This window comes from Podarcis gaigeae, assembly GCF_964106915.1.
Source record: "Podarcis gaigeae genome assembly, chromosome: 4".
Lineage (NCBI taxonomy): Eukaryota > Metazoa > Chordata > Lepidosauria > Squamata > Lacertidae > Podarcis > Podarcis gaigeae.
This window is the reverse complement of record NC_139677.1, coordinates 71,354,543-71,376,316: the sequence shown is the minus strand read 5'-3', so window position 1 is coordinate 71,376,316 and position 21,774 is coordinate 71,354,543. Positions and strand designations below refer to the sequence as shown.

The 21,774-nt window shown below is 40.2% G+C and overlaps 1 long non-coding RNA gene across 1 annotated transcript; it reads right to left on the bottom strand.

Annotated features, from left to right (window-relative positions):
- Positions 1 to 246: 246 nt before the first annotated feature.
- Positions 247 to 11,793, bottom strand: LOC310843928. The gene is made up of 3 exons (XR_014563791.1): positions 9,618 to 11,793; positions 4,018 to 4,204; positions 247 to 1,695 (listed from the first exon to the last, which is right to left on the bottom strand). It is a non-coding gene; the product is annotated as an uncharacterized lncRNA (long non-coding RNA).
- Positions 11,794 to 21,774: the final 9,981 nt, after the last annotated feature.

The following is a 21,774-nucleotide window of genomic DNA, read 5'->3' as shown; positions in this document are numbered from 1 at the left end:
TGGGAGTTGTAGGCCAAAAACATCTGGAGGGCCAAGGTTGAGGAAGTCTGTCTTAGAGGAAAAGGAATTGGAGAAAATGGAGGAGGAGGCTGGGAAGATGAATACTGAGATCCTGAAACACTTGACTGTTATACATTTTCTGGGATATGCTAAGTGTGTCATATAGCAACCCATTAGTGACTACAGAGGAGGATCAAGGGGGAAATCAAATGCATATTGTTATAATTAATCAACAAATTATTTTCATTTCGATACCATTTAATCCTTAGAACATGGGTAGGAAACATATGGCTGTATAGATGCTGTCCAGACTCCAATTCCCATCTGCCCCCAGCCCACATCCTCAGGAATGATTGGAGTTGTTTTCCAGCAACACCTGGAGAGCCAAAGGTTCCCCAGAAGCAAAAAACCCTGTGTTTTCAACTTTTTAAATCGGTTAAAAATACCACATTCTTGCATAAACTCATCTACCAAAACCCAGCACAACTAAATAAGTTCATTGACTAAAGGAATGCATATTATTCTTGACACATGTGCTATATACGTAGGCTAGAATTCCAAAGCATATGAATTTATTATAAAACCCACAATAGATTGCTCCCAATTAGCTATCTCAATATGCAAAGCATTCATTTTGTTTCCTTTACCAATTACAGCTCAGGGGATAATAACCTCTTCTTTTTCCACCATTCTTTTAAAACACAAACACAAGGGAGTTCCAAACTTGAAATGGCTCGATAAAAAAAGGAAGAAAAGAAAAGAAAAGAACTCTATGTATATTCTAACTATCCAGATCTTTGTCTTGCTGAAAATTGCATTCAGCAGCTCCTGGAAATTGACTCAATTAATATGACTAGGAAGGCCACTATTTTTGTAAGCTTCATTTGTATGTAAAATACCAAATTTACACTTGTGACTAAATTAGTAACATCAAGTGATGCAGGTTCTAGCTGAGTGATGAAGGCACAGCATGAGGGTTAAAGAGAATTAGAATTCTCATCTATAAAATAGTGTATATGCAGTATCTAAGAAAGGTTAATTGCTTTTCTTTTAGTTAATACAAGGATGCTTTATTTTTAGTAGCGTGTAAAAGATATACGGTACCCAGTTGCTCCCTGGTGTAATTCCATTAGCTGCAATAGATTACTAGCACAGAAAGCAGCTCTTAGTATTTAGTATGATAGTAATCCAAGTGCAGTGCAAGTTCTGATTTTCGATTAGATGGATACGTGAAAAACATAATATAAAATAAATTTGCATTTAAATAGCTGCTCTCTTTGCAAATGGTCTCAAAGTGAATCATAACTAGACATGTACATTTCCAATTAAGAATCTCAGTTTGGCTATTTTAACTTAACGTCTTCTTAACACGAGATCTTTACAGTTTAGTACATTAGTTATACCCCAGTCACGTGTCTTCGTTTACTTAAAGCAAATGAAAATGATGCTTTCTAGAAAGTTTACCACAAGGAGAATAAATTATGCAAATTGTTCATATTCTGCAAATACTGTTATAACATGGCACCATTTAGTAGCAAATACAGGTTGTTAGAGATAATCCCATCTCAAGATAAGGGCTTAGTCATACTGGATGCAAGTACCAGGACAGATGAGGAATTAATAGGCACTAAACAATGGTGAGAGAGGAGTGGAAATGTCAGTCTTGTTCATTCATAAGTCCATTTCTGCATCAATCTGCATTTTAAAAAGAAAAACGAAAACCATATAAAAAATGCATTATTTTGGTATTCAGTTTTTCACAAATTATGCATTTTGCATGCATATTGCAGACGTTGAGCATATTACCCCTAATTAGGGTTGCCATACATCTGGGAATTCCCAGACATGTCCTCTTTTGCATGTTCTACATACCCATCGGGGGAGGGGTGGATTTTACATTTTAAAGCAAATGTCCTGGATTTTGGTTCAGGCTGGGCTCTGGCACAGGCTACCTGGGCTCTGGATCTGGCTCAGGTGTGGGTGGCATGGGCTCTGGCATGGGTGACTTAGGCTCTGGCTCTGGCACGGGCAACTCAGGCTCAGCGGCGGTGGAGGGGCTCAGCACCTTTTTCAGTCCAGATTTTTACCTCTTGAAATATGGCAACCCTACCCCTAATATTCATTAATGTATTCATTACTGTATGTCTTTTGAGCTGAGAATTGTACTGCAAAATTCAAAGAAATGTGAGACCTGAAAGATAATGTCCTTCAGATCCATTTGTCCAGGAAGTGCAAATTAGGTCAGTTCACTTCAAACTGAGGGACAAACCATCATTAAGCATCCTTACCCTGGAAATCAAGTAATTCCAGAGAGCCAATCCCCTGTCACTGCTTTTTATATAGCTCCAAGGTTTAATTGACACTGAAATGCTGAATGCCTCTGTGTATTGCTGAAGGCGTTAAAGTGATGAAATTCCACTGGAGTATACTAAGTAGTCTCTGAACTCCATGATGGGCACATGAAGAAGGGAGTCGGATGATGACTGCAGGGTTTAGGTCAATTTACATGGGGAGAGGCGGTCTTGAGGTATTGTGGCCCAGAGTCATTTAAGGCTTCATAGGTCAAAACCAGCACTCCGAATTTGGCCTGGAAACTAATTGGCAGTCAGTGTCAGGATAGGTGTTACATGCTTTCCCCAGTGAGCAACCTGGCTGCTGAATTCTGCATCATCTGAAGTTTCCAAGCTGCATTCAGAGGCATTGCAGTGCTCCAACCTAGAAGTTATCGGAGCATAGACAATAGGAGGCATATACATGTTCTGACATAATTGTCTTCAAATCATTCTTGAATTCTGCATCTAACAAAGTCAAGTACTTCTGGTGATGGGTTGCAAATAGCTCACTTCGAAACTGTCCTCATAAATCCAGAGAGGATGTTTGTTACTTAGATAGGTGGGCTCATAATTTCAGACTGAAGGCTTATGCATCAACTCAACATCAACGTGATGCTTGCTAACTACATGAATATTTATTAGTTTTGTTGATGAAAGCAGTATTACTAGGGTCAGTCATTCATACAGTACATTTCATCACCCAATGCGATTGGACCATGCATTACAAGGATGCTCATAACTGCTCATATAATCAATCAAATACTAGTGGTCTGAATACAGATGCATTCAGGTGGTCTTGTGCTCAGAACTTTTTCCAAAATACAGTAGCACAGCAGCAGTGATGGCAAGCGGCCAGAAGTGTGAAGCCATTTGAATTTTTAAAGCCTACTCTTTCATTAGCAGGTGAAGTGTGATTGAATAAAAAAACTAATGTTGAAACAGGTGAGAATGGTTAATTTATCATCTCTTTGTCCATTTAATTATTCTAGCAAGGCCTCAATAGACTTGTTCATTGATGTCCTCATTGCTGGCTATTACACTAGGCACAAGTAACCAACATAGTGCCCTCCGTATAACTCCGATCATCTTTTACTATTGGCAATGCTGGATGGAACTGTTGAGGTTCCATGACCTTAGGATGGTGAGCACTAATATGGGGCCTTTCTTCATTTACCATTGATACAGTGTACTGTTTAGTGTAGTTACTGCTTGATCGGATGTTTTTAAGAGTGATACTAATTGCTGTTAAGGCAGTACATTATTCCATAATACTAGGTTAATAATGGTAAATTTGTGTGGCAGCATGCCAAAAAATCAGGAGTGGGGGTGGAGGACAGCAACTAGACCCCTATAAATGGTAAATGCAGAAAGGCCCACATAAAATCAAGGCAGTATTATGGGATGGGAAGGTAAAGAATACTCAGAAATCCCAGCACCTTTTGATGCAGCTTGAAACTTTCACACTCATTTGTTATAAATAGTAAATAGTCACCAGAGACACCCAGTTTATCATTTGGCCTGCTATAGAAAGAAAACCTGTAACCAATACTTAACAACTTGGGGCCATTTCACACATTACAATTTCTTGTTTGCTCATTTAACAGCTCACGCAAGACATCTAGTAATTTGAACATTGTGAAAAGAGAATTTATATAATAATGCAGCAAGGCCTCTGAGCATTCACATATAAACTGTGGTTATGCTACTGCTGCAATTGTTGGAGGACTGTAGCTCAGCACTGAACATTATTTGCATGCAGAAGGCCCCAGATTCATTCATTGGCATCTCCAAATGGAGTGAGAAAGACTCATTTGGGTAAAGTTGAAGAGCTATTCCATTGTAGTCAGTACTGGTATTGATGGACCAGTGTCCTGAACTGGTAAAAAAACACAGATATCTATGTTTGGTTAACAGCTAGCACATTGGTTAACAGCTAGCACTTATATCTGACAAACTGTATCAATATTGTGTCTTCCTCCCACTATCTCCAGTTAGTTTACAGGGATATTGCACAGAATAAATTTAAAGTGCATTGAATGGTTTTGCTGTGGTTAATCCAAAAATCTAAGAAGTTGATGAAACAAAAGGAAAGTATGAATAAAGCTAGCATCTTTATGTTGGCAGTGTCGCTATTTATCTACTAGGTTCGAGTTAGCTTAGCTACCATGTTTTGTAGCCATTGATAACCCTTATCCACCTTGAATTTCTCTGATCCTAAAAAAGACATAGGTCTGTCAGTGGCTACTAGCCAGAATAGCTAATCAGAACTTCCACATCCACAGGCATAGTAGAGTACCTCTGAGTGTCTTATGCTAGGAGAAAGCAACAGGAGAGTACTATTGCTTTCTTGCACTCTGTGCGAAATTCTCGGGGACATCTGGTTGGCCACTGCTGGAATGGGGATGCTGGACTAAATTGGACAAAGTTATGTTCCAGCAGAGCTTATTTAGATATTCCCAATGATACTAGCCCAATACAGGAATCATACTTTCAGGTAAATTAAACACATGAGTGGAAAGAAGTGTACTAGCTTCACTCCCCATGATCGTCACTCTCCATGAGTTGATATAATCTGCAGAAAAGCTATAGTACTCAGTCATAATAGGCTATCCTGTAAAAATACAACCCAGAGAGTATCAACACACACATACACACACACACACACACACACACACATATATATATATATATATATATATATATATATGCTTTCGTAGATTTTCACGGGTACAGGAATGCAGGTTTTGGTGTCCTCGGGTGTCTTCCCGTGTAAAAGTTGGGGTGTCTAGGCGACGTTTCGACGAGGTCTCACTCGTCATCTTCAGGCTGGTGCTTTCGGCTTCTTGTTACTGGAACAGAGCGGGATCTCAATGTTTGAGTTCCTATAAATACTGTAGAGGGGGTGTGGTGTCTAGCCTCCAATGTTCTGGGCAGAGAGGAAGTTCCCAGGCTAGTGTGCCTTTTCTTCTTTTGTTCCTTAATTACTTGAGAGATACCTTGAGTGATTTCTTGAGTGATATCCTGAGTACCACTTAGGTGGGTCATTAGGTGTGGATTAGTTGCTAAAGTCTTTGTGTCTTGACCTCTTGAACTTTGTGAAGAGTTTTCCTGAGAAGATGGCTGTATTGCACTTAGTTGTGCTTTGGCTTGGCTTCGTGTATAGGGGCGAGCTGTGGTTTTGTGGCTTGTGTCAGCCAGATCTGTGTAGGGATTGCAGGGGGGTGCAGCATCCGGAGGTGCCACCATGGATTGGCTACTGGATGGTGTCAGTAATTCATCTGTGGAGAGGGTCTGGGTTTGGGTCTGGTGTGGTTGATTGGTGTTGGCGTTCTGTGTGCCTTTGGATCTGGTGTCAGTTTTTGTGGGGAGGGCTAATTTCCAGATGTCTGGCAAGCGGGATGTGTCGTCACGCTTGTTCATGTTGTGAGGGTGTTTCTGACAACTGAGTTACAGAATCTCTCAAATGTGTTAATTGCCAATGGATACCAGCAAAACAGGATTACGAAGCTAATCCAAAAGGAAACACCCCCCAAAAACCAAGACACAGAAGAAAACAATGGCATGGCCCTCCTTCCTTATATCAAGGGCACTACAGATAAAATTAGCAAAATCCTCCATAAACACAATATCAAAACAGCCTTTTGCACCAACCAAAAAATAGCCAATATCCTCAGAAACCCCAAGGATAAAATCCAGTTGGAAAACCAAGGGATCTATGAAATACCCTGCAAAGTCTGCCCAGCCACGTACATTGGACAAACAAACAGACGAATAAATGCACGTATCGCAGAACACAAGAATGCCGTCAAAAAAGAAGAAAAAACTTCCTCTCTTTTCCAACACATGAAAGAAACAGGACACGAAATTAATTTTGCAGATTCCAAATTGCTCTTTAACACGGAACATCACCACAAGAGAATAATCATGGAAGCCATCGAGATAGAGAAACACCCTCACAACATGAACAAGCGTGACGACACATCCCGCTTGCCAGACATCTGGAAATTAGCCCTCCCCACAAAAACTGACACCAGATCCAAAGGCACACAGAACGCCAACACCAATCAACCACACCAGACCCAAACCCAGACCCTCTCCACAGATGAATTACTGACACCATCCAGTAGCCAATCCATGGTGGCACCTCCGGATGCTGCACCCCCCTGCAATCCCTACACAGATCTGGCTGACACAAGCCACAAAACCACAGCTCGCCCCTATACACGAAGCCAAGCCAAAGCACAACTAAGTGCAATACAGCCATCTTCTCAGGAAAACTCTTCACAAAGTTCAAGAGGTCAAGACACAAAGACTTTAGCAACTAATCCACACCTAATGACCCACCTAAGTGGTACTCAGGATATCACTCAAGAAATCACTCAAGGTATCTCTCAAGTAATTAAGGAACAAAAGAAGAAAAGGCACACTAGCCTGGGAACTTCCTCTCTGCCCAGAACATTGGAGGCTAGACACCACACCCCCTCTACAGTATTTATAGGAACTCAAACATTGAGATCCCGCTCTGTTCCAGTAACAAGAAGCCGAAAGCACCAGCCTGAAGATGACGAGTGAGACCTCGTCGAAACGTCGCCTAGACACCCCAACTTTTACACGGGAAGACACCCGAGGACACCAAAACCTGCATATATATATATATATATATATGCTTTCGTAGATTTTCACGGGTACAGGAATGCAGGTTTTGGTGTCCTCGGGTGTCTTCCCGTGTAAAAGTTGGGGTGTCTAGGCGACGTTTCGACGAGGTCTCACTCGTCATCTTCAGGCTGGTGCTTTCGGCTTCTTGTTACTGGAACAGAGCGGGATCTCAATGTTTGAGTTCCTATAAATACTGTAGAGGGGGTGTGGTGTCTAGCCTCCAATGTTCTGGGCAGAGAGGAAGTTCCCAGGCTAGTGTGCCTTTTCTTCTTTTGTGCCTTTTCTTTCATCCATGGTGGCACCTCCGGATGCTGCACCCCCCTGCAATCCCTACACAGATCTGGCTGACACAAGCCACAAAACCACAGCTCGCCCCTATACACGAAGCCAAGCCAAAGCACAACTAAGTGCAATACAGCCATCTTCTCAGGAAAACTCTTCACAAAGTTCAAGAGGTCAAGACACAAAGACTTTAGCAACTAATCCACACCTAATGACCCACCTAAGTGGTACTCAGGATATCACTCAAGAAATCACTCAAGGTATCTCTCAAGTAATTAAGGAACAAAAGAAGAAAAGGCACACTAGCCTGGGAACTTCCTCTCTGCCCAGAACATTGGAGGCTAGACACCACACCCCCTCTACAGTATTTATAGGAACTCAAACATTGAGATCCCGCTCTGTTCCAGTAACAAGAAGCCGAAAGCACCAGCCTGAAGATGACGAGTGAGACCTCGTCGAAACGTCGCCTAGACACCCCAACTTTTACACGGGAAGACACCCGAGGACACCAAAACCTGCATATATATATATATATATATATATATATATATTTGCTTTCGTAGATATATATATATATAGATATATATATATATATAGATATATATATAGATATATATAGATATATATATAGATATATATATAGATATATATATATATATCTATATATCTATAGATATATAGATATATATCTATATCTATATATATATAGATATAGATATATATATATATATATATATATATATATGCTTTCGTAGATTTTCACGGGTATATATATGTATATATATACACATACATATACATACAAAGTGTTGGCATCTTACATTATACCAGTATTTTGGTCTGGCCCATAGACTATGGAGAACCATCTCCATTCCTGAAGGGTTCCTACAGAATCTGTGGGGGAAATGGGGGTCACCTAACAACTCTTAGCACTTTTAACAAACCACTGCTCCCAGAATTCTTTGGCTCCCAGAATATGGCGTTGCTTTAGATGTATAGTGCAGATGGAGTCTCATTCTTGACCTCACCTCTCCAAGCCCGAAGATACTAAATATTGCAACATATTTCTCTTTTTGAGTAATTAGCTGAGACAAAATGTACTTCTGCAATGAAACATGACAACCCAGATTCTAATATAATTTTAGGAATATTTTGCATGAGCGTATTCTTTGTTTTAACTCAAGAAGCAAGCATCACCCTCATTAAGGTGCTTTTTTTTGTCTTCTAGTCAGACAAGTATACGGAATGTAAAGTCGTTTCCTATCTTTAATATGCAGATGGAGTTCAATGCAAAGACATCAAAATTTTAATGCAGAACATGATATAATTCATTCACTCTCAGATCATCTCATTTTCTACCACTGTTAGATCAAGGTGATATTCAAGGAGGATAGTTTTACATTGTAACTACTTTATGTAAATGTTTTTTATATTCAGGATACATTTAACTATCCCGTTAATTTTAAAGGACCAGAGTTATTTTATTTCCAAAAGAAAAATACTAGTTGATTTCAGATGTGTGTTCAGTCTGCCTGCTTACTGATGTTTTGCTCACATGTGAGGATGAGGGTGCCAAGCTTTGACCCCATCCCTCTTGTTGCCATCCAACTCACAGAGCGTGCTCATGAAGACTCTCCATGTAATTTGGAACCCTGAACAATTGGCTCCCTTGCCAATTATTTTCACAATGATTCCTTTCCTGTAAACTTCTCATATGGCCATGTTTCTTAGATTCCTTTATAGTTTTATTTCAAGTTGTGGCTGTTTTGTTCTCTTCTGTTGGGGCCAGGGAGGGGCGGGGATAGAAATTAGCTTGTCATCCCACAATTGAGTATAATGGAATTACCATTAGTTATACCCCACTCTTTCTGTAGGACAGATATTTCCCTTACTAATAGCTTGTGCCCTGCTAAATAACCCATGCTACAACCAGTATGTATAATCTTTCCCCATTTGTGACAGAATTAATGATAACAGTCAATTTGTTACAGTTGGATATAATTTGCTATCTGTGGATATAATTAATGCCTGACAAGATATTATGCAAATATCCCACACTACATTGAGAATTAATCACTATAAACATTTTCTAAGGACACATTATTCATTTTAATTAATTCATATTCTGTGCACACAGTGATAGTCTACTACATATAAAGAAACATCTTCTAGACTGAAACTAGATAAGTTGATTCCTCTTTCTGAACTAATGCTGGTTGGCATTGAACACAATTGTTCTGACTTCCCAGACATCTTCCATGGACCGCTACTAACGACTGTCATCACTGCTGTTAAGTATGATGGATCCATGCTAAAGTTCCCCACTCAGGCATCTATCAAACTTACCTTGAATTATGAGGAACATATGAGAAAGGTTATTGGAAATACCTCGCTCCCCAAATGCTCATTCAACTTCCATCACTGAAACAGGCCACTTGGGAAACTAAGGGAAATGACACAGGAGATAAAGATGCAAAGAGTGAGGCACTTCCTGATCTTGGAAGAAGTGGGAAGGATAAGTTACATGATTCCATAGAATTTTACTGTGTATACAAGTTTGTAGCTAGTGGGAATAACCCTGGATGACTTCAGCAAGGGTTATCGAATCCACTAAATGGAAGGAAAGCTGCAAAGGTGAGAACTCCAGGGCTGAAACTAGATTGCAACCAGGGTTAGTGCAGAAATGATCTGCCTGGTAGTGTAGTTTTATGCACACTGATGAAATAATGGAGCAATTTACTAGAGACTTTCCTGATCCATCATTCACCAGCTTCTGTAGGAAACATTTCTATATCCAAACACTCCTATATGAGTAAGCCTGGAAGTAAGGGATGGAAAATTCAATTCAGTTCACATTTAAAAGTGAATTTACCAAGTTCTCACTTACTGAAACAATACGAGAACCAAAACACAACCGTCATTTGAAATTCACACTTCTCCGAATTTTGCAGTGCAGTTCCCCAGCTAGGTCATGTGTACAAAAAAGCATATACCAGGGTAAAGGTTGCATCTAAATGCATATATTGGTGAAAATAATGTACGAAAATGCATTATAGTAGGGGGAAATACACATGCTTTGTAAGCATGTGTATATTAGGAAAAATTGCATGCAAAAATGTGTATGAGAAATTTGCACTAAAATAATGGTTAATTTTCATGAGGACTTCCCCTCACAAAAAAATATGTATGTATGTATTTCACAAACTGATGTGAAAATGTGGAGAACTGAACGTAGGACTGGAAAAATGAGAATCAGAGAGAAACCAAAATTGACATATTCACCTACCCTAGGAGAAGTCAACTTTTATTGCTTTGAGCATAGAAATCAACCTTTATAAATAAGGGGAAATCATTCACCCACCCCATAAATTGTCAGTATTATTGTTTAGTAGCAAGACAAAGCACTGGGTTAAATTATAACATTATATTTGAAAGTTGCTATGGCTCAACTTATCTCTCATCCCATATTGAAATATCACTGCTGAACATCATAAACATATTGATTTGGTTTTAAACAAATTAGTAGAAGACCTCAGAAGAGCCCATCTAAGAAGTCTGATCCTTTTCATTTCACTGGGTGCAAGGAGGAAAATGCCCTTCATAGTTCATGACTGCCATTGCATCTGTGACTTATGGGCCTTTTTATACTATAATAGTCACCCTTCATGGGTGAAATATTCTATATGGATGTTGGATTTCTATTTTAATGGACACCTTCTGGAAATGTTCGTTTTTAAAAGAACAGACAGGAAAGGTTCCATTCCAAAGGCCAGATTGTTTTCTTACTGGAAATAAGAAAAGTCTCCAATTCAAAGAACTCATCCTGTTCTCATATCTACTTTTAATTCCAAAGTCACGAGGTGGACTTCGTAGGCTATGGGACTGAGCTTATCGGTTTTAGGAGAAAACATTGTTAACATGGGACTTAATATGGATTTAACAAATAAATATTGGATTTATAGTAGAGCTGGGGGGTGGAGCTGCTTTCAATGTCACTAAGCAATGCACGTTGTGGTTCTGAGTACAAAATCAAGAAGGGGAAATGGCAATGCCAACCAGGGAAGTCATCTACTAGGAAACACTGCTGGTGGCCAGGATGTAGCACTAGAGGAGTAAGGAATTTCCTTCACTTACATTTCATCACTGGGAAGGGGAGGATGCCACCGCCAGCATGGTATATGAGTGCATGGTGGCTGAATAGAGGGTTGTCCAATTGTCCAAGCTGCTCTTGCCATCAACAAACCAGTTGCTAGCAGGAAGTTAAGCTTGGCACATGATCAGTTATAAATCAGACCAATGTGAACGTTTAACAAAGCTCATTGACAACATGTCCCATTTTGCTGCTTGAGGAGAAACAGGAAGTGCTACCCTGCCCTACTGCCACTGCCACCACCCTCCTTTCTTTTCACCTCCGGTGTTGAGGCCAGTGCTGCTTCTCTGCTGTCACTGCAGGCATGGTTCTTCCCTTCCCTGTTTCTCCTCACAACAACCATGCAAATGGAGGTTAGAGACAGGGAGCAGCCCAAGGTCACCTAGTCTCCCAGGTCCTGGTCCAACACTATGACGATTACACTACACTAGCTGCCTTCAAATGTATATATAAATGTATATGAATTTTATAAGCCACATACTCCTTTCTTATTGGGAACATGATGATAACTCAAAAGATCACAAAGCCATTGTAGCACCCTGCTTGTGGTTAACGCTTAGCTGGAATGAAATATTCAACGCAGCAATAGAGAAATTAAAATAATAATTTATTTGTCAGACAAATAAATGAGAGGCACAGTGGTATAAGGTTACCAAGCTCTGGCCTGCCCTCCTGCCATTCTGGCCAGCACTTATATTTCCTTAATCCAGCCCCCTTGCTCCTCCTTTGGCTGCCTCTGTCCAATCAGCCTGGTTGAAATTCCTATTGGCTGTTTGCTAGAACCAATCACAAAAGATACACCCATTTCCTTCTGTCCTTTTATGGGACACAAAGAGCTATATATTCTTATATCTATAAATGACAAATAAGTAGTAATATATCTTACATGTGTCTCAACAAGGAATCTTAATTACCAGCTCACCTCTTGCCCTCCTTGCCCTATTGCCTTCCAAAACAGATGGTTAATCTTAAATTTTTATCTTCAAGGATCTTTAGTTCACATCAACATTGAAAGATCTCCTTCATTTGAAGGTGTCTAAACAAAAAGGCCTGACAACTATATATCAGGAATGCTCGATGGCGTCTCCTGTCTGGCAGGAGGCTGGGCTCATTTGCCCCTCTGGTCTCCTATTGCAATATGACTCTATGAAATAAGAATCTAGCATTTCTTAAATCCTTTGCATAATTACATTTAAGCTAATATATTTCATACATTATCATAGGTAGCCTTTTAAAAGAATTAAACCTTCTCAAAGTGAAAAGGAAGGAACAGTTTCCAGCCTCAAAATAAAAATAGAAAGAAGCTTCTTCTTCTCCAGCCAAGCCAGTTGCCTTTTTCACTGCTCTTGGCCTTTTTAACCTTAGGAAGAAGATATGGCTCATTTTACTATTTACCAACCCTTAATTTGTAGGGTCAGTGTAACCTTGGCTCTCAGCCTGTAATTCCCTTTTTACGACTTTGAGAATTGTTTTCTGCTATAAATCAGGGGGCCCCCTTGTCTTAGGAGGAAAAACATTGCCAAGGTTTTTTAGTCTTCTGCCTGGCATGAAACATTTGAAAATCTTTAAGCTCATTTTAAGATACAGGCCCTGATCGAAATATATAAGCTCTGATAAAAATGCAGGCTTATGATTAGATGCCTCACCATAACAAGAGCTAATGGGATGATATCATAACTGGTGTGCATCGTTGGTCAACTCGTTATTTGTCCATGTTATTTGTCTGCGTGTAGGCAGAGTTGACATCTTAACCGCATCTTGACCTTTCGGTTGAAACATCTTTGGCAATCTAGGCAGCTGATATTTCTCATACTTTGCCATTCTTTATCGTTTCAACTAAATTTCATTTCAAAAACCCTCCCTCCATTTTGGACAATGCAAGAATTACAAAATACATACCCTTAAAATTCTAACAAAATACAAATCATCTCAAATTCAGCCATGTGCAGCAAGGGGCCTATGAAATTTTACTCTGTAAAAATAAAGATTTGGTATTGGAGAAAACAGGTTTTATAGAATTCTGAACAAATGGCTTCATCTCTTTTGCTCGCACACACTTTCCCTTGTTCACTCTAGGCTAGAGTGAATTGTGAACTACTTCATAAGATAATTATTTGATGATGAGTTAATTTCTCACCATACTTTCCTTCTTGAGAAGTCCATTGTAAGAGAAATATAATGTGTTAAAAGTATTGAATCTCACCTTTTAAAGAGATGGCATGCACATGATTATTCCATTAAGCTCTGCAGTTTTGACTACATAGATGTAAGATGGGGAGGTAATCATAAGATAAAGGACAGGCAGAGCATTGGGTGAGTTTCATAGCAGTTTCAGCCAGCTATGTTGTAATTTTAACGCCGATTCTTGCTACATTAATGGTGCATTAAGTTTCTAATTAAGCTACACTGAAGTAACAGCTATCAGCTGTAATGGAGTTCTGCTCTTAAAAGAGGGTTTTTTTGCTGCATATATATTCAGATTTCTACCTGGGAAAAGACTGCTTCTTTTATCATATATACTAATAGTGACCTCATTTCACTGAGTACAAGGCATTAAATAGCCAAAATGACATAATCCATGCAAAAGAGGGAGGTACTGGTAGGCTTGGGATAAGTACAAATGTGTGTGTGTGTGTGTGTGTGTATTTGGAAAAAGAAAAAACCTCAAGGGAGGATTTCCACCACCTGCCACAAACCAGCCCAAGAAGGACTGATCATGCTCAGAGCTTCCCAAAACACCAAACATGGAGCTTAAAATGTCCCATGCACTGTGGCTCCCAAGCAGGAAGCCTACACAAGTAATCTGGGCAGATGGGCCAGAGGAACAACACACTTGCCAATCTTGCGACATCAGAATGATATTGCGGGTGGAATTTTACATGGCACTAGGACAGCAGTTGCAGACCTCAAAACACACTGAGGTGGCTGTGGAAGGTACAATGTACAAAACTATTCTTGCCACTCCTCAGAGGAGGAAGAGACATGTGGTGGTGTAGCAGCATGTAGCAGCAACAAAGCTATTGCTATTCTAGGCTGCATCAACAGAAGTATAGTGTCTGGATCAAGGGAAGTCATAGTCCCATTCTATTCTGCCTTGGTCAGACCACACCTGGAATACTGTGCCCAGTTCTGGGCACCACAGCTGAAGAAGGATATTTACAAGCTGGAACATGTGCAGAAGAGTGCAATCAAGATGATCAAGGGTCTGGAAACCAAGCTGTATGAGGAATGGTTGAGGGAGTTGGGTATGTTTAGCCTGGATAAGAGGAGACTGAGAGAAGGCATGATATTCATCTTCAAATATCTCAAGGGCTGTCACATGTATAGAAAAGGGCTGGATTAGATGACCCTCAGGGCTCTTCCAGCTCTATGATTCTATGAAATGTTGTATCTGCACAAGCATATCAGCTTACTAGACAGAATGACCCAGCTCCCCCACATGCTGTTCTGGGGATTTTCTCATACCCCTCAAGACCCATTTTCACCAGACGCAGGGAGGGGGAGAAAGTCTCACTGTGCAAATGGAAGCCCTTGGGCAGAGCTTCCACTGACAGTGTTCATTAATGAATCTCGCCTATGTGGTTGAAAAGTGAGCAGTCCCACCCATGTGTCAACTTTGACCCACAAGGCTGATCTTGATAAATATCTGGCCCGTGGAGACAAAAAGTTTCCCTGCCCTAAGTTATAGCAATAATTTTAAACCATATTTCCTTTTTGTGTGGTTGATTTCTGCAGCAAGTAACTTCAACTTTGCATTCTGCATTAATAAATTCTGTAAGCTACAAGTGCCCTGTCTTCAACAGAGAGCTTATCTTGCATAGCCACATGATTGCCAGAGGTTCCGGTGGGAAAGAGCAATCAAAATAAAACAAACCTTTCAGCCTCAGCGTAAAAATCATGGCTGAGATTCATCCTTGATAGAACTGCTGCTGTGGCTTCAAGGGAACCACTCTAGGGACATCTGTGGAGCACTTCGAACATCTCTGTGTTTCATATACATGGTTATTCAGATGTTGAATCTTGACTGGCTTGAGGCAATGACTCCATTTATAAAAATAAACCGCAACATTTCTCACCCATTTAAGCAAAAACGTGGCAAATTGAATGGCGCCCTGCATGTCACAGTGAAGCCTCCGAGGAAGCGAAGAAAGAGCTTGTCAAATCTGTGGTTTCCTGTCTCCTTTAGAACTCAGCTTCCCTTTTAAGGTTAGCTTTGAAGAACGGTAATGTTTCATAAAGAAATGGGTAGCATTAATAAGACGAGCTATTCCCTCAGATACGACTTTCTTCCTTTCCATTCTTGTACGGCTTTCTGATATTTGGCAAAGTATTTTAAGATGAAGGGATGCCATTCTGCCCTTCCAAATAACCCAAACATGTGGTGTGATGTACACCAGGATATGCTGAAGAATCTGAAGACAAATTCAGCAGGCTTTGGGGCAGAAATGTCATGCTGAAGAGGGTGTAGAGTGAAATGGGGAGCCTCGGGAAAGGATGTAGCTCAATGGTAGAGCACGTGCTTTGCATGCAGAAGGTCCTGGGTTCAATTTCCAGCATCTCCCGGTAGGACTGGGGAATATTCCTGCCTCAAAGGAAATCCACTACCCGGCAGTTTTGACAATATTGAGCTAGGCGAACCCAATGATCTGAGTCAATATAAAGTAAATCCTTATGCTCCTGTGTCTGCAATGGGAATCAATGCAACAGAACAAGAACCTAAATGTAGCCTGTAGCCTAATAGTTTCAACATTATACAGTGGTACCTTGGTTTTCGAACAGAATGCATTCTGGGAGTTCGACTTCCAGAACCATTAGAAAACCAAAGTGTGGCTTCCAATTGGCTGCAGGAATATCCTGCAGCCAATCAGAAGCCGCAGAAACTGCGCCGGACGTTCGGCTTCCGAAAATAATTCGAAAACCAGAACACTCACTTTGGGGTTTCTGTCGTTCAGGAGCCAATTTGTTCAGGAGCCAAGGTGTTCAGCTTCCAAGGTACGACTGTATTTAAATGTAGGAATACATTTAATTTTCATTTTACAAACTACTCCCAGGTCATTTCTAGGGAAGGAGCTACTGTCTCATTCCTAAGACCCTGACATCCAGTTGTGCTGAGAGACAGAAAAGGGTAACTAGTCCAAAGATTGGTATGCGTGGACCACATCCACGAAGGGCCTCACCACTGACCAATCAGAACAACCTTTATGGCATCTCCTCCTTACTGCCACACACCTGCTCTCTCTCTTATGGCCTAGTCCGCCAACACTATTAAGCACAGGAAGAGGGCAAATAAGCAAGCAGCGGTTTCTGCTGCTGCTGTGGTGGCGAGATGCAACCAATAGTGTCACTGCAATGGCAAAAAAAGAGGAAGGGAAGAGCAGGAGCTGCTACCAATGAACAGGCAGGTAGCAATGATGGCTGCTGCTTTTACTTAACCCCGCCTCCTCTTCTTCAGCTGCCCACAGTGTTTCTCAACTTGGGAGGCTGCCAGGGTCTGATGACAATAAGAAAGAGGAACCGCAGAATAGCACACATAGAAAACTGGTGTGTCGGGAAGAAAGGCTAGATTAAAGGAAGAGTGGGGAGCTTATGGCCCTCCAGTTGTTTTTGGAGAGCCCACCATTGGCCACTGTGGGCCACTGTGGGTGGAGCTGATGGAAGACGAGTGACATTTACAGGGCCACAGTCTAGCCTTTCATGCTACTTTTTTTGTACACAGGAGCTTATTTATTTGCTTTTCTAGGGAGAAGCAGTCCCTACTTGAACTCTGAAGTGCTCCAGTCTAGAAATGGATTCCTCACAACTTATCCATTCACTGTGATAACTAGGCCAAAGTATTTAGGTGTGCTGCTTACCCTGTCCCAAGGGCAGTAAGAGACACTTTAAAATATAGTGTTTAAGTCATATTTTGTTGGAATCTTCCTCTTGATTTCTCTCCTGGAATCATGTTTCTTGAGGCTGGCAAGTGCTACGCAAGACAGTTCCTTCTTCTGCACCCAAGAGACACGGTACATTAACTAAAAATGGTATGCACTGGTGCTTAAAATTAAATGTCATTTTTACTTACAGACTCTAATGTGTGCTGGGCAGAAAAATCACACACCCGATAAGTGTGAAATAGATAAGAGAAAAGAAATGCAGGTGCCAGCTAAACATCCCTTCTAAGCTCTCCATGTTTTCCCTCTAATTCTCATGCTTCAGGCAGGCACCAGATACACAGTCTCTCCCTCTTGCTGAAGCATTTTACCTGTGGTTGTTTTAGCATTTACTGAAATCAAAATTTGCAGAGAGCATTGGGGACACAACTATTGATGTCTGTTTCCCAGTGTAAGGGCTTGAAGTCTCAGATGGCCCTGAGGAACAACGGATAGTGTCTTAATTGGCCAGAGTAGGCCAAGTGATATCAATGGGCTCTAGAAAACTTTCCCAAACAAATGTGCTTACTCACCTGAAACTTTTCTCCTGGTACAACCTACTTTTCTCCCTTCCCAACCTCATAGGAACTGAGTGTGTTGTCATCCCCTGCACCATTTAACCACAACCATGAAGCTTCTGTTATCTGCCACAGTGATATACAAAGCACACTTATTTTACAGCCATCAAATTTCAGCATTATCAGTTTGGAGGGAGAGGACAGAAAATTAGAGGTGTTCAGGGGAACCCACTCACAATTTGTATGTTAGAGATTAGCAGGAAAGTGCTAATTTCTCAGGCCACATAGCCTGGTAGCCACTCATTTGCATTAGTGAAAAAGGGGCCCTAGATGCACACTTGTCATATCCTTCTCTCACTAACACTGAACACAGGGCATTGTCAGCAGTTGTTTCAGCATGCAAGGGGAGCTTTCATTGAAAGCATGAGGGGATACATCTGGACCCCCCTCCTTTTTATTAATTTAGTCTTCAGACCATCTCATTTAAAGTCCATCTAAAAATAAAATACATTCTAAACCCCACACAAAAATACAAACAAGGGGCATGACATCAGAGAATACATCGAAATAGTCCATTTGCTAACTGCAGCTGGAATGATAATTTGTCAAAACTGGAGAAATTCCACCCTACATTTTATAGACTTTGTTTTCTAAGGCGTGAGAAATGACCTATATGGTCCATCTGACAAATAATATAAGAAGGCAAACTGGGCAATGAAAAGTTTGTAGGGAAGTGGAGTTTGCTTATCATTTATTGGAATAATAAAGTGCAAGGTTTGAGTCACTCGTATTTATTACAAAGAGATATATAATGAATTGCTATAAAAATCATATTATTATTATAATCACCATCATTTATTTACATGGCACCATCAATGTACATACTCCTGTACACAATTAAAATAAAAATTTCTACCCTGAAGGGCATACAATCTAAAACAACAATACACACAAACCAGCAGTTTAACATGCAGAATTCACAATCCATTAATTAATGCTTGATTGTTATTGTAATTAATATTTTTCATTAGTGTCATCCTAATATTTCATGTCCTTTAGAAAGGGCTCCAGAGAATGTTCTCTATTATCAGAATCAATGTGCCATTCAAGAATATGGTGAGGTACAATTTGTAATATTGCTGTCCTACAGATACATCACAGGTTTTGGACTGGTATGTCCACAAACATTGCCAGTTGAACTAATCATTCCATCCATTCGAAGCAGAGCCCAGTTTCCCATTTCCCATTAGAATAGGAAATTAAAGGTATTTTTTCCATTGATGCTGATATTTTACACTTACTAACCAATGCATAAGACTTGAAGAGGAAATGGCAGCTTTGCCAATTTGTGCTTCTACATCTGATACTCTTTGTTTAAAGATGTTTCTGGTTATATTTTCAAGTGAATTCAGTGACTGCACTAAAAATACATATTGCTGCAATGTTTGGAAATCTTTGAAATGAGAAACTGCCCAGAGCTAGCGGACCTTAGAGACCCTATTTCCACCCATTTGAATTAATCTGAGCCAATAATTAGGCATCCCTAGAATTTATTAGACCAGATAGCCTCAACACAAAATTATGCTGTTCTAATTAAATAAGTACATTTTAATAAGCCCCAAGTCATATGCAAAATATGAGTTTAAACATTTTCAGATGCAATATTTGGAAAGCCCCAAAATTTTGCACAAAAAATTAACACTAGTACCTTCTTTGCTCTAAAGGCATTGGGCATATTGATCCAGGGTACCTAAAAATCAGGCGTCTAGTAAAGGTTTGCATGCAGACAAGTGAATTCAGTTCTTTTTATTATTATTTGTAGAGCCCAAGATCATGAAGCAGAATATATATCTATATTGTAACTCATGACCATGAGCGAGATGTTGCACTCATAGTGGATAGCTCAATGAATACGTTGACTCAGAAGGCAGTGGTGGCCACCAGCTCAGATGGCTTTAAAAAGGGATTAGACATATTTATATAGGATAATGCTATCAATGGCTAGACTCTGCTTCAGTTGTGAGAGATACTATGTCTCTCTGGAAACCACAAAGCACTAAATGGCCTCGGCCCAGTATACCTGAAGGAGCGTCTCCGCCCCCATCGTTCTCCAGCTCTGAGGGCCTTCGGGCAGTTCCCTCACTGCAAGAAGTGAGGTTACAGGGAACCAGGCAGAGGGCCTTCTCAGTAGTAGTGCCTGCCCTGTGGAGCGCCCTCCCAGCAGATGTCAAGGCAATAAACAACTATCTGACTATCAGACTTTTAGAAGACGTCTGAAGGCAGCCCTGTATAGAGAAGTTTTAATGTCTGATGTCTTACTGCATTTTAATTTGTTGGAAGCTGCCCAGAGTGGCCGGGGAAACCCAGCCAGATGGGTGTATAAATGATAAAATTACTACTACTACTACTACTACTACTACTACTACTACTTCTACACTTAACTCCTACATGTGGGTTTCCTTTGGGCATCTGGTTGGCTACTGTGAGTTTAGGATGCTGGACTAGATGGGCCACTGACCTGATCTATTCTTATTTTCTTACATAACCTGATCTCTCTTTAGAGTCTATGCACCATTTATGCAATGTTTTCCCCTTACGAAAGATTACTACTTTGCATAAATGCCCACTCTATTTCCAAGTTTACTGATAGCCATGCCACCAATGTAATATCTGAAGTGAGCCTTAACTGCAATATCAGTATAATATAATTTGCCACTCTAGGGTTAGGATTGTATCTCTCCCCCACCTCACACTTTTCATCATCAATCCATGTTTCTCACTTATTTAAATCTCATTAACATCAATTTTCAACAATTTAAACTATCACTAGCCAATCAGTTTGATTGTAGAGTGCTACTCATTTTGAAAGGATCTCAAAAACATTAACAGATTGAAGGAGGCAGAGTATCAAATAAGGTACTCTTTTCTTTTTTTACTCGGTTAGAAAATAATGGAAATAATGTGAATATTACACACACACACACACACATGTATATGTATATATATTTCTTGGATAGCAATAGTACATATAAAGTATCTGTCATAGAAAGTCATGACATCACTGTTATAGGCAATATGGGGTTGGGGTAAAAGTAGGAGGAGGAAGGAAAGGGAAAATGAAGGGAGACGGTAAAATTTCATTCTTTTACATAGTAAATGAGCAAAGCTTTTATGTCAGTGTGACATAAACAGTTGGTGTCTTTTGAAATTAAAGTCTGAGCTAATTTGACATTGGCAGTGGTGATGATTATGATGATATCAGTGGCTTCTGTGGCTAAAGATTGGTTTGATTATCATATTGCATCTATGACACAGAACAAGCTTTCTGACGGATGCCCTGCTTTAGACTATTACTAAATTTAGAATATTTTTCATAAGGTTCTGTTTAATAGGGTGCCACAAGTACAAAGCACCAAGCTGCCGAAAATGAGGGATTGAGACCTATGCAATTACCATCAGAGGCCATAATCTATAAAACAACATCTGAGAAATAATGTTATAACATTTCAGAATTATTTCATACATGGTTCCATGCTGTAATAAAAGACTCGTTTGGAAACAGAGCTGTGCCATTTAGATGTAAATAGCTCATTATTTGTTCATTACTGTGTGTGTGTGTGTGTGTGTGTGTGTGTGTGTTTAACTGAGAACACATACATGCTTTGTTCAACAAGAAGAGACGTCGTTAGCTCTGCAGTTCCTGCCATTATGGGACGCACTGAATTGCACCAGTAATTCTGCATTGTGTCATGATGAAGGGAAGAACTAAATGGCTGGGTTTGAAGAAGTCTAGCAGTACCTATTGAAAGCTTGAGTGACCATGAGTTTTGAAACCAAATATGGAATGCACCACTCTTCATCTAAAATGGATTCCAGTGCAATTCACCATAATGCATTTAAAACAACAACAACAAACTTCCTGG